We start from the raw sequence: 12,817 nt of genomic DNA on the forward strand, positions 1-12,817 counted from the left end.
CCTCGCCGGGCCACAAGCGAAAGTGTGGCTAGCCATTGACACTGACACGCGACCAGCACGCAACAGCCAGCTAGCTCTCCGAACGCGGCAGCCGTTTGGAGCGATTCCCTGCGGCAGACCACGTTGTCGTGAGTACACGAAGATCACATAAGGTGCCAGAACCTGCGCCTCATGTGCCTCAGGACAGAAAGGAACGCTATATAATAGCCTATTTGAGTTTTTACAACTTACTAGCATTGGCCAATCTGCATACACAAAGCAGTATCGTGGCCACAAACTCTAACAAATGAATTGTCTCATTTCTAACTTCTCCTCTCACTTAGAGAGCAGTTGTAGCAATCGTCGCTCCTAGTTTGATCCTGTATGGATGACCTCATACACTTGTGGGGTCACTCCACGTGCCATCATCCCTCGTCGAACTGCAATATTGGGATACGTAAAGTACAGTCGAGGGAGAGAAGATACTTGGGCTAGTGATGTATCCCAACTAGTAGACCTCAGAGACAATTAATCGACGTGAGGAGAGCCGATCACTATGTCATCCTACCGTATTGCTGTGATCATATGTGTGGGTCTTGCTGCAATCTCAACAGAGTACTGCAGATGCTGCAGCACACCCTATTGCTGTTGCAACAACGTAGCAACAACAGCCGACATTTAGCCCTATGTGATGTCAGTACGGTGGCGCCATCCCAAAAGCCCCCCTCCGATGCTCAAGACATGGAACCACGTGAATCAATGCATATGACTCAACATACCAACCACCTCAGAGAAACTAACGAATTTGTGAAGTGCTTCGAATATTTCTAACAATGTGATTTAGTGCCTCATTCTCAGCACAGTCGTGAACATTGTGCAATGCGCAAGCACAACTTGACACCCCATGAACCTTGTTTTTTTTCTCAGATATCTTTCTCTAGTGTTGTTTTTGTAATGTATGTTATACCTTGTATGTGTTTGTGAATTTGCACTGAAATTCTTATGTAACTGATAGAGTAGGGCGCACAAATTACAAATTACTGTATTGTTCTCTACACCATGTTTTTTGGATTCCGAATTTTTTTGTTGTGTGTACGCAAACAGTGTGCCTGAAGTCCCCATAAACTGAAGCAGATACCACCACTGTCATTGTGAATGGACCATCAGTTCAGGGAACGTTTTGTAAAGGTTATTCTTCCTGCAGGGAGACAGAATGAATCGGAGGTTGTAATTAGATTCTGAAAGCTCATAAAGAAATTGTTAACTTAAATATTATCATGTGTGATTGTGTTCTGGTTAGTTTAATGATTGAAATTGATGTCACATCTTGGACATTTAATTGCAGAGAATTCCAACTCTGATTGTAGGGAATAAACTGCTCCATATTTGGCTCACGTGCCCAGGCCATATTTAGAGCGTCAATGTCTGTGTAAATCAGTGTTTGGAAGGGGCTCCCTGGGTTTGGATGTTTGTTGTGAGAGACTTCATATTAAGAAGGTGAAGCTGTTTACATCATAAATAATCCTCTCTCTATGAGCTGCATTTTTCAGTTGCAGTGATTTTTTTATAGAGTGCGGCATGTGGAGTCAGTTTGCAAGATTGTTCTTGGGCGATTGACTCACTACCTTGCTCCTAAGTGAGCCAACCGCTCACCAATTAAAATAAAAAATGGCGTAGGGGCTATGAGAGGTGGCAGAAGCACCCTCTCGTATTTCTATCTTACTCTGAGTAATTCGATTTTCCTCTCTAATTGCATGCAGTGAAAAGTTGCTATTTCTTCACACACAGACTTCCCACGCAGCGTCCCTCGTCACCCGGGTGATCCGGTGACTGGCGGGCTCTGCTGATCATGAAAGGGTTAAGCTGACGGGTGTGAGGGAGTCGAGTGAATGCTTTCCAGACGCCGACATTGTCATTATAGCGGCGGAGACACGCCTGCAGGGGCCTGAAGGAGCGGCTGGGCTAGAGATTCCATTGCTTCGCAGAAACTTAGCGAATACACTTTCTGGCGGGGTACCAGAGAGGCGTGGGAATGACTTGTGTTCCCAAGCAGTCTTGGCGGGCAAATTGCCGCGTTTTCTGCAAAATCGTAACTGTGATTGGCTTGCTCAGGGCATAGCTCTGTGACGTAGCAAAATCAGTGCAGAAATTGGCGCCAAGAATCTCCATTGGTGGAATGGTAGTGCTTCGGCAATAGAGTGGAATTTTCCGCTGGTTTTCGAGTTGCTGATTTGAACGTTTAACCACGGCCACTGTCGTGGGGGCGGGAATGTTCTGTGTTCGGTTTGTATGGGTGCTCTTGTGGTAGTCGGCTCTCGCCTTTCGGTCAGAGTAGGTTACAAGACTGAGCTCTCGCTGCTCTGGACAGCCTGCCTACCGTTGGCTGTCTAATATACTTTTATTTGATTGTAACTGTTTGACGAAGATGCTGAAGTTTCGACTTCAACATAACTATCTGAGTACAGTTGGCAATTGAGTGTTCTGCGTACAATCGGCCTATGTTGTCTGTCTTGAGCAGTTTTGGCTAAAGTTGACTGTATCGGAGTTAGTGTGTGACTTTGCTTGTTAAAATCAGTCACTGTGCCATCAGTGATTGTGTGGTGAGCCTTCTTCGTCTCCCTCAGAGGCGCATTTGTATTGCTAGGAAGTCTTTAGTCTGGAACAACCTGACCAGGATAATTTGTTTCGGGCTATACTTGCGACATTATCATCACCACGACGGGACGTCGAAGCAACCAGCCATCGCCTCCGTTATGCCAGATCGTGTCCGTGCAGTGAAGAAGACAGCTTGGTAATGTACGTCCGCAGCAGCGGCAAAGAAGGTAATTTTGCTAGGTGATAATCCGAGCTCAGCAGAGCGTGCCTGTTTGTCTTTCCTAACTTTGTTGTGTCTTGGGTATTCATTGTCTGAGTTCTCACTAATGTAGCAGCAATTAATGTTGGGTTTGCTGTGTGTCTCTCTTAAGATTTGAGTTGCAAGGAATTGGCTCCACATACCACTTCATCATAAATGTCACAATCTAGTTTAGGGACCACTTCACCCTCACAGCATTTATTTGAGTATCCAATTTGAGCCAATTTGATGTATTGTAAATGTTTCATGTGTTTTTGTTTATTATTTTGTGTTTAGTCATAATAAATCATATTGTTATTCTGGACAGAACTTCCATAATGTTAATCGGTAGAGCAACCCTGTCATTTCTCACTATGTTAAAGAATCTTTCCTTTATTTAACTTATTTATCAAATTAAATTATTGCAGGTGCCAAACTCTTTTCTACTCCACTTGCAGGGTGGATTACAGTCAGTTGGCGTTTCTTTTTTAATTCATGTGCAACAGCTAAAGTCGGAGTTAGAATAGGGGGAGGGGGGGACTTAGAGCATCATTTACATATGTAGATTTTAGAAGAATTTAGTGTTACATGCACTGCTAGCGCCGGCACCTCGCAAACATCAACATTAACACCACTGAGATTAGCAGGGAATCGGCATCCCGAGGAAGAGGCCTCAGCTATAGTGTTTCTGAGAAGAACATTCCGAAGACTAGAGAATATATGGGTTCCTAGTGTGGAAGGGAACATCCCAGCTCTGGGATGGGTTAAATAAGACACTGCCAAGGAAGTTGGGGGGAAAATGTCTGTAATTTGGATTGCGGACAACTGCACAATGGCATTCATTAAGGAACTGCCAAAAATAAACGGTACTTTTCTTGCCATCAGCAAAGAAATAATGAGATGCGAGTCCACAAATCCCCTTTATGTTGTTAATCTCCGCTTGCGGGAAGTATTTCGCTCTCGGAAAGAGGAGCAGTTGAGCAGTAGGTATCTGATGAGGAGTCATACTGGTAATTAGTAGCAACATCTGTCGCAACAATAACCAGACATCTCTTGCCGATCTGCACTCAAGGCGATGCTCGTCTGTGTCCAAAACATCACAGGCGACACACAACGGTGTGTCTGCGAGGTCAATTCCGCGATGGCGCGACAGGCATATTTGCTTCCCATCGACAGTAAGGCACAATGCAGACGTATGTTAGTGTGAAGATAAGGAACGCACGACGATCGCCAAATAGCTCTGCAGTCGACGTGGGGAAGCTTCCCCTCAACCACTTTCAGTGACCTGTGCTGCTGAAGAAAGCCATAGATCACCTTTATTTATGTCAAGTGCGCTAGCATTATCGTAGTACGCACGGAGCTCTGGCCGACGAAAAAGTAGCGGAAAGTAAAAGACGGGCGACGGGACGACCTGAAGGTGGATAGGTGCTGAGAGAGAGTGCCGTGCAAGGGCCCTCAGCAGTAGTCTGGCAAGGCACGTGCAACAACGGCGCCACAACGTCTTGCGAGAGCCAACGAAAAGGACTATCGCTGTTTCTGGCGCATGATACAGACCTAAACCGCTCGTTCTTATCTTGAACAGCAAGCCGTGGCAAACAAATGAACCCAATGCCGCTACCATGCGGCGGGCTATGGATGGCAGAATAGGAAGTCTCTGTGCCACGTAGAATGAGTAGCTCATTTCGCAGAACACTTGCCCGAGAAAAGCGAAGGTCGCGAGTTCGAGTCTCGGTCCGGCACAGAGTTTTAACCTGCCAGGAAGTTTCATATCAGCGCACATTCCGCTGCAGAGTGAAAATTTCATTTTGGAAACTTTGCCCAGTCTGTGGCTAGGCTATGTCTCCGTAATATCCACTCGTCCAGAAGCAATAGACCTGCAACTTTTCAGAAGAAAGTCTGTGAAGCTTGGAAGACAGCAGACGAGCGGAAGTAAAGTTGTGACGACAGGTCCTGAGTCTTACTAGGGTAGCTTAGTTGACAGAACACTTGCACGCGAAAGGTAAAGATCCCTAGTTCGGGCCATGGTCCGGCACACATTTATCTGCCAGGAAGTTTCAGTTTTCCATTAACTGGCTACGAATTGATATTATGCGAATTCGCGACGCATGGCCTTAAGGGGTTACGGTTTAGTGTATTTTCAGTTCTCCTTCTCGAAATTTGAGATTTTGGTGTGTTGCAGAGTCGCTGGCTCACCCACCACTCGCAAACAGGCACGATAACATGGCTCCTTCTACTTGTAAATGTGGTGGTTTCTTATAACTGCCTTGCCCACAGTTATTCTCCTGTGGTTTCATCTGCATTTCGTTGACTGTCTTTTGTGTCGTCTATACGTCGATATTCTACACCAATATACTTATTTTACTGGTTTGGTTGATTTAGCATGGTTTTCGAATTTATTATTGTTTTATTAGGTTTCAGTCAACTTCGAAACTTATTTCATTAGGGGGTGCTGATAGCCTCACAGTTTAGCGCCCTAAAGCAGTAAATACTATTATTAACTCTTCAGAGCGTTTCGCATGCCACGGACTGATCTAGGAAAACCGCAATAGTTTTATTTCTTCTCAAATGAAGACTCCAAATACGTGGTTAAGTGCAGTACCTGATCACTATAGTCACGATTAATGGGAGTCTTACTTTTTCTACTGGGATTTGTGGTTCAATTGACAACGTTATTTTCTTTAGAATCGACGTTTCGAGTAATTTTGTTAATGTAAGAGAAAACAGTAGGTAGTAAATCATCATTCAAAACATCGCTAGACGTCCAGAGATAAGCTAGTGTCGGACTTCGAACCTCTCTAGCACAAGAGACACTAAAAATCCATCCCACTACACCGTTATCAAGTCTCATAATCGTAAGTCTGCACACTAGAGTCCTGGTTACTGCAACAGGTTAGGGGGAGTACTTCGGTTGTCGTAAGTCTGGCCATGTAGCCCGTGTGTGTGTCAGCCTATGGGCGTCAACTAGGCGCTACAGCGCACCTGTACATCCTATTACACAACACTGGCAGTCAATAGAGCTCTGCCCAAATTACTGATCAAGCTGATCAGTAATAACAGTGAGGCGAAATTCCGAGACCCACGGGAGCAGCTGTGTACCCGATTACCACGGGAAACGTATCGCTGCATCGAATCCCTGTCACTACTGCAACCTCAGCGACTCGATCTCATCTACGGAAATGATACCATTACAGGACCCACCGACAAAGGAAGCTCTTTCATGTCATACGGCCAACATTAAAACAAAGTCCTCAGTCGCCCGTCTCGAATTTTGATGAAATTTTTACAGGTTGTACATACGAGTCTTACATGACGTCATACCAAATTTCAGCTCGATGGGCTAACCAGCCTTACCTTTGGAAAGACCATTTTTCCCATATCGCGACGGATATGAATAAATCACCAAGTTTGCTTAACTGTTGCTCATAAGCCGGCCTGTGTGGCCGTGCGGTTTTAGGCGCTTCAGTCTGGAACCGCGTGACCGCTATGGTCGCAGGTTTGAATCCTGTCTCGGGCATGGATTTGTGTGACGTCCTTAGGTTGGTTATGTTTAAGTAGTTCTAGGGGACTGATGACCTCAGATGTTAAGTCCCATAGTGCTCAGAGCCATTTGAACCATTTTGTTGTTGCGCATAATCTGAGGGGACGTCCCTACTCAATCTTTGTTATTCTGCTCAAATTTTCGTTTATGAAGCCTAATTGTTGATCTTTTGCTCAGTGTACAGCAGATATATCACAAATTTATGTCAAAGTACGTGATAAATCTTGTCGTAAAGAGTTTGGAACGTGCTTTGGCAGCTTATATCTTACGGTAGAATGATGTTTCGGTGTTGATTCTTTCCTCATTGGCTGTCATCCAAAATGTCTTAAGGCTCTGTAAGTGGATTCTTGATTACTTAAATAATTATTTAGTTATCTAAGATTAAAATCGGTTCAAAATTTTATTCATCAACCTCGTCCGATTTTTAAAAGGCAATACCTCAAAAGCGTCCTTTAAAGTTTGGTGCTTGCTTCCACCATTGAAAACAGTTCATTGTATTTAATCACCAAAAGTTTGTTTCACTTTTCGTAAAAACCACTTCAAAGATAATAAAGAAGTTAAAAAATCTGCTTTGACTGCTATTACTAGAGAAGACTTTTTAATGTCAATATTTGTTAATGATGTAAAATCTGATAATGCTGTTATTAGTTGCATTTTCTATCTAAAAATAAACAGTAATTTGCTCTGCCATGCTTATCTGTTCATTTACATTGCTTCTGTGTTATTCTGGAATTCACCATCTATGACTGTGAACTTTTTAAGGTGAAAATATCCAAAGATTTTACGTTTTTACGTTTAACACTGCAGGACAGTCAAATGGAAGTTAGAATAACACAGTAGCTTGAGCAGCTTGAGGGATGTTCAACAGCAACATTTCTATGCAGTGTAACAGTGAATTGGCAGATAATTCTGCATCTCACCTGACAACATTTTACTATTCTCTCTGAGACAACAAACCCCTGCGTCACTAGTCCAACTTTGAAGTGATAAGATCATTTATTCTCACTGATCTGAGAACTGCCCCATATCATTCATTTCCTTACTCAGCAGGATATTATATAAGCATACCTTTAAAATAATACCATTTCTTGTGGTTAATTCGCAGTTGTAGACCAATAATGTTGGGTTTAAGGCTGGCGGTAAGTAGTCGTAGCAACAGATCGCCTTGGGACCTGGACAAACTATGCACTGGATCTCAACGAATGTTGAAACCTGATCGAAGTTGTATGAAAAATTGTCAAGGAAGTGCTTCACATAAATCATCTTTTAAGTGGCGCATTTGCAGTGCATGTCCAATAATGGTCGGGATAAAAATCACAGTTAAATGCGAGTTAGATTCTAAGAACTATGTGTCATTAGGAGAGGCACTCGTATCTCAGAAATGGTTTAACCTGTACTAGCTTTTATGAAAACTTCAACAGGATATGTTTCTTTGAAGTCACCAGCTGTGTATTTGCAATGAAAGCCCGGTAATAGTCTGAATACGGTACACAGATAAGGCGAGTTTAGATTCCTTGAATTCTGTGTCGTTACGAAGGGTACTTAAAAAGTTTTAATTATCACTTCGAAAGAATCAAACCATCGACATGATACTTGCTGATGGCGTTATAGTGTCTGTGCACGTTCCCGTTCAACAGAGGAAATGATCCAGTTAATACAGGACAATCTGTTTCTTCTTCAACAGGATGGAACAATATTATCTGACCGGATATCAGGGCATGTAAGGATTTGGAGAAATTGGTTAGCATTCAAGGAGGCCTGCTAGTCATACAGCACCCCAATAGGTTCTGTTTAGTCAAATGGCAACTCAACTTTAGGAGAGGGGGGGGGGGGGAGAGGGGAGAGGAGGAGCAGCTAGGTTGTTGTTGTTGATGTTGTTGTTGTGGTCTTCAGTCCTGTGACTAGTTTGATGCAGCTATCCATGCTACTCTATCCCGTGCAAGCTTCTTCATCTCCCAGTACCTACTGCAACCGACATCCTTCTGAATCTGCTTAGTGTATTCGTCTCTTGGTCTCCCTCTACGATTTTTACAACCCACAATTCCCTCCAATACGAAACTGGTGATCCCTTGATGCCTCAGAACATGTCCTACCAACCGGTCCCTTCTTCTAGTCAAGTTGTGCCCAAACTTCTCTTCAACCCAACCCTATTCAACACTTCCACATTAGTTATGTGATCCACCCATCTAATCTTCAGCATTCCACTGTTTCACCACATTTCGAAAGATTCCATTCTCTTCTTGTCCAAAATATTTATCGTCCATGTTACACTCCCATACATGGCTACACTCCATACAAATACTTTCAGAAACGAGTTCCTGACACTTAAATCTATACTCGATGTTAACAAATTTCTCTTCTTCAGAAACGTTTTCCTTGCCATTGCCAGTCTACATTTTATATCCTCTCTACTTCGACCATCATCAGTTATTTTGCTCCCCAAAATAGCAAAACTCCTTTACTACTTTAAGTGTCTCATTTCCTAATCTAATACCCTCAGCATCTCCCGACTTAATTCGACTACATTCCATTATCCTCGTTTTGCTATTGTTGATGTTCATCTTATAGCCTCCTTTCAAGACGCTATGCATTCCGTTCAACTGCTCTTCCAGGTCCTTTGCTGTCTCTGACAGAATTACAATGTCATCGGCGAACCTCAAAGTTTTTATTTCTTCTCCATGGATTTTAATACCTACTCCGAATTTTTCTTTTGTTTCCTTCACTGCTTGCTCAATATAGAGATTGAATAACATCTGGGAGAGGCTACAACCCTGTCTCACTCCCTTCCCAACCACTACTTCCCTTTGATGTCCCTCGACTCTTATAACTGCCATCTGGTTTCTGTACAAACTGTAAATAGCTTTTCCCTCCCTGTATTTTACCCCTGCCACCTTGAGAATTTGAAAGGGAGTATTCCAGTCAACATTGTCAAAAGCTTTCTCTAAGTCTACAAATGCTAGAAACGTAGGTTTGCCTTTCCTTAATCTGTTTTCTAAGATAAGTCGTAGGGCCAGTATTGCCTCACGTGTTCCCATATTTCTACGTAATCCAAAGTGATCTTCCCCGAGGTCGGCTTTTACTAGTTTTTCCATTCGTCTGTAAAGAATTCGCGTTAGTATGTTGCAGCTGTGACATATTAAACTGATATTTCGGTAATTTTCACATCTGTCAACACCTGCTTTCTTTGGTATTGGAATTATATTCTTCCTGAAATCTGAGGGTATTGCGCCTGCCTCATACATCTTGCTCACCAGATGGTAGAGTTTTGTTAGGACTGGCTCTCCCAACTCTGTCAGTAGTTCTAATGGAATGTTGTCTACTCCCGGGGCTTTTTTTCGACTCAGGTCTGCCAGTGCTCTGTCAAACTCTTCACGCAGTATCATATCTCCCATTTCATTTTCATTTACATCCTCTTCCATTTCCAAAATTGTCATCAAGTACATAGCCATTGTATAGACCCTCTATATACTCCTTCCACCTTTCTACTTTCCCTTCTTTGCTTAGAACTGGGTTTCCATCTGAGCCCTTGATATTCATACAAGTGGTTTACTTTTCTCGAAAGGTCTCTTTAATTTCCCTGTAGGCACTATCTATCTTACCCCTAGAGAGATAAGCCTCTACATCCTTACATTTGTCCTCTAGCATCCGTGCTTAGACATTTTGCATTTCCTGTCTATTTCATTTTTGAGACATTTGTATTCCTTTTTGTCTGCTTCATTTACTGCATTTTTATATTTCCTCCTTCCATCAGTTAAATATTTCTTCTGTTACCCAAGGATTTCTACTAGCCCTCGTCTTTTTTCCTACTTGATCCTCTGCTGCCTTCACTACTTCATCCCTCAAAGCTACCCATTCTTCTTCTACTGTATTTCTTTCCCCCATTATTTTCAATTGTTCCCTTATGCTCTCCCTGAAACTCTCTACAACCTCTGGTTCTTTCAGTTTATCCAGGTCCCATCTCCTTAAACTCCCACAGTTTTGCAGTTTCTTAAGTTTTAATCTACAGTTCATAACCAATAGATCGTGGTCAGAGTCCACATTTGCCACTGGAAATGTCTTACAATTTAAAACCTGGTTCCTAAATCTCTGTCTTACCATTATATAATCTATCTGAAACCTGTCAGTATCTTCACGCTTCTTCCATGTATATATTGTTCTTTTATGATGTTTGAACCAAGTGTTAGCTGTGATTAAATTGTGCTCTGTGCTAAATTCTACCAGGCGGCTTCCTCTTTCGTTTCTTACCCCCAATCCATATTCACCTACTACGTTTCCTTCTCTCCCTTTTCCTACTGACGAATTCCAGTAACCCATGACTAATAAATTTTCGTCTCCCTTCACTATCTGAATAATTTCTTTTATCTCATCATACATTTCATTAATTTCTTCTTCATCTGCAGAGCTAGTTGGCATATAAGCTTGTACTGCTGTAGTAGGCATGGGCTTCGTGTCTATCCTCGCCACAATAATGCGTTCGCAATGCTGTTTGTAGTAGCTTACCCGCACTCCTATATTTTTTATTCATTATTAAACCTACTCCTGCATTACCCCTGTTTGATTTTGTATTTATAACCTAGTATTCACCTGACCAAATGTCTTGTTCCTCCTGCCACCGAACTTAACTAACTCCCACTGTATGTAACTTCAACCTATCCATTTCCCTTTTTAAATTTTATAACTTACCTGCCCGATTAAGGAATCTGACATTCCACGGTCCGATCCGTAGAACGCCAGTTTTCTTTCTCCTGATAACGACGTCCTCCTGAGTAGTCCCCGCCCGGAGATCCGAATGGGGGACTATTTTACCTCCGGAATATTTTTCCCAAGAGGACGTCATCATCATTTAACCATACAGTAAAGCAGCATGCCCTCGGGAAAAATTACGGCTGTAGTTTCCCCCCGCTTTCAGCCGTTCGCAGTACCAGCACAGCAAGGCCGTTTTGGTTAGTGTTGCAAGGCCAGATCAGTCAACCATCCAGACTGTTGCCCCTGCAACTACTGGAAAGGCTGCTGCCTTTCTTCAGGAACCACACGGGTGTCTGGCCTCTCAACAGATACCCCTCCGTTGTGGTTGCACCTACGGTACGGCTATCTTTATTGCTGAGGCACGCAAGCGTCCCCACCAACGGCAAGGTCCATCGTTCATGTGGAACGTTTCACGATTTTGCGTGTCATCTTTGCGCAGGGGCCATGCTATTCTATTTTACTATATGTACTGCCGAAGCAAGTACAGCAGCTAGGCATGAACGTTATTAACTTGCGACCACGGCAGACAGCTTTTCGGTAATGGCCTACTTTATTCTAATCAGCCCGACAGAATAACGTTTGTTAAAACTCCGAAAACGAAATGTCTGTTTTCTATGGTTAATTTTATTCATACATTTTCACATACAAGACACATCACAAATTACGTGCATAGCAATGCTACTAACAAAAATTAACATCTAGAATCACAACACAGAAAAAAAGCTCAGGACTATGGAACATTTTAGTCTCGGCTGACCATTATTGCCGCTTCCACTTCTGAAGAAAGACATTCTTGGTCGTCGATTTGCTTCGTACGAAGAGGTATGCGCCTGGGGTCAATCATGAAAACGTTTTTCCATGAAGGCACTCACCATCTTGTCTCACAGTGGAGTAAATGTGTCAACAGTTACCGTGATTACTTTTGAAATAATAAACAGTTTACTTACCTTTAGAGTTCCCTACTTCAGTCGGTAGAAACGGGAACACAATAGGGAAGCTCTATTGTCTGTCTGTCGATCCACCTGTCTGTCCGACGTTACAAACCTCTTTTCTCTGGAATGGATAGACGTATCAAGATGAAACTTAAGTCACGTGTTAAGCTGCTGTAAGAAATTGAAGGTTCCAAGCCAGTACACGGCCATTTATGTCATACATTGATATTGTCATTCTCAATCATCAAAATCTGTAGCATACTTCCCGTTGATCTAGAATCAAGAAGGAACTTTCACACTGCAGCTGCAGGAACACTACCGAAAATTATTAATTTGTAATTACAGTTTCTTCATTTGTTACCTACGTATCTGCCTCTCCATTTTCCCGCTAAAGACAACACCTTCTCAGGAATAAGTTGACGTTTCTGGTTGAAATTTATGTAGCATCATAAGGTCTATAGTCCCTTGGCGGAACAACAAGTGTAAGCTTCTAAGTCAGTGCACTCGAAAGATACAGCCATTTATGTCACATATTTTTGTAGTTGTAAATTCACTATTCAAAACCCGTAGGGTACTCTCCGTTGACCCAGTATAATGAAATTTGGCAGGAAGCAAGGTTAAAGAGTGCATGTAAAGGAAAAAGTGTGAAAACTGTTAATGTTACCTGTATCGAACGAAAAAAATATTTTTATTGTTTGTTATTCAACTCTCTGTCTTCCTTTCTGTTAAGACGTCTTCTTAACTTATGAAGTTAGACACACTAGAGTTTAACGTCCCTTGACGGTGTAA

At 42.6% G+C, this 12,817-nt stretch overlaps 1 pseudogene; it reads right to left on the reverse strand.

Annotated features, from left to right (window-relative positions):
- Positions 1–11,490: 11,490 nt before the first annotated feature.
- Positions 11,491–11,581, reverse strand: LOC124721778 (annotated as a pseudogene).
- Positions 11,582–12,817: the final 1,236 nt, after the last annotated feature.

This window comes from Schistocerca piceifrons, chromosome 1, assembly GCF_021461385.2.
Source record: "Schistocerca piceifrons isolate TAMUIC-IGC-003096 chromosome 1, iqSchPice1.1, whole genome shotgun sequence".
NCBI lineage: Eukaryota > Metazoa > Arthropoda > Insecta > Orthoptera > Acrididae > Schistocerca > Schistocerca piceifrons.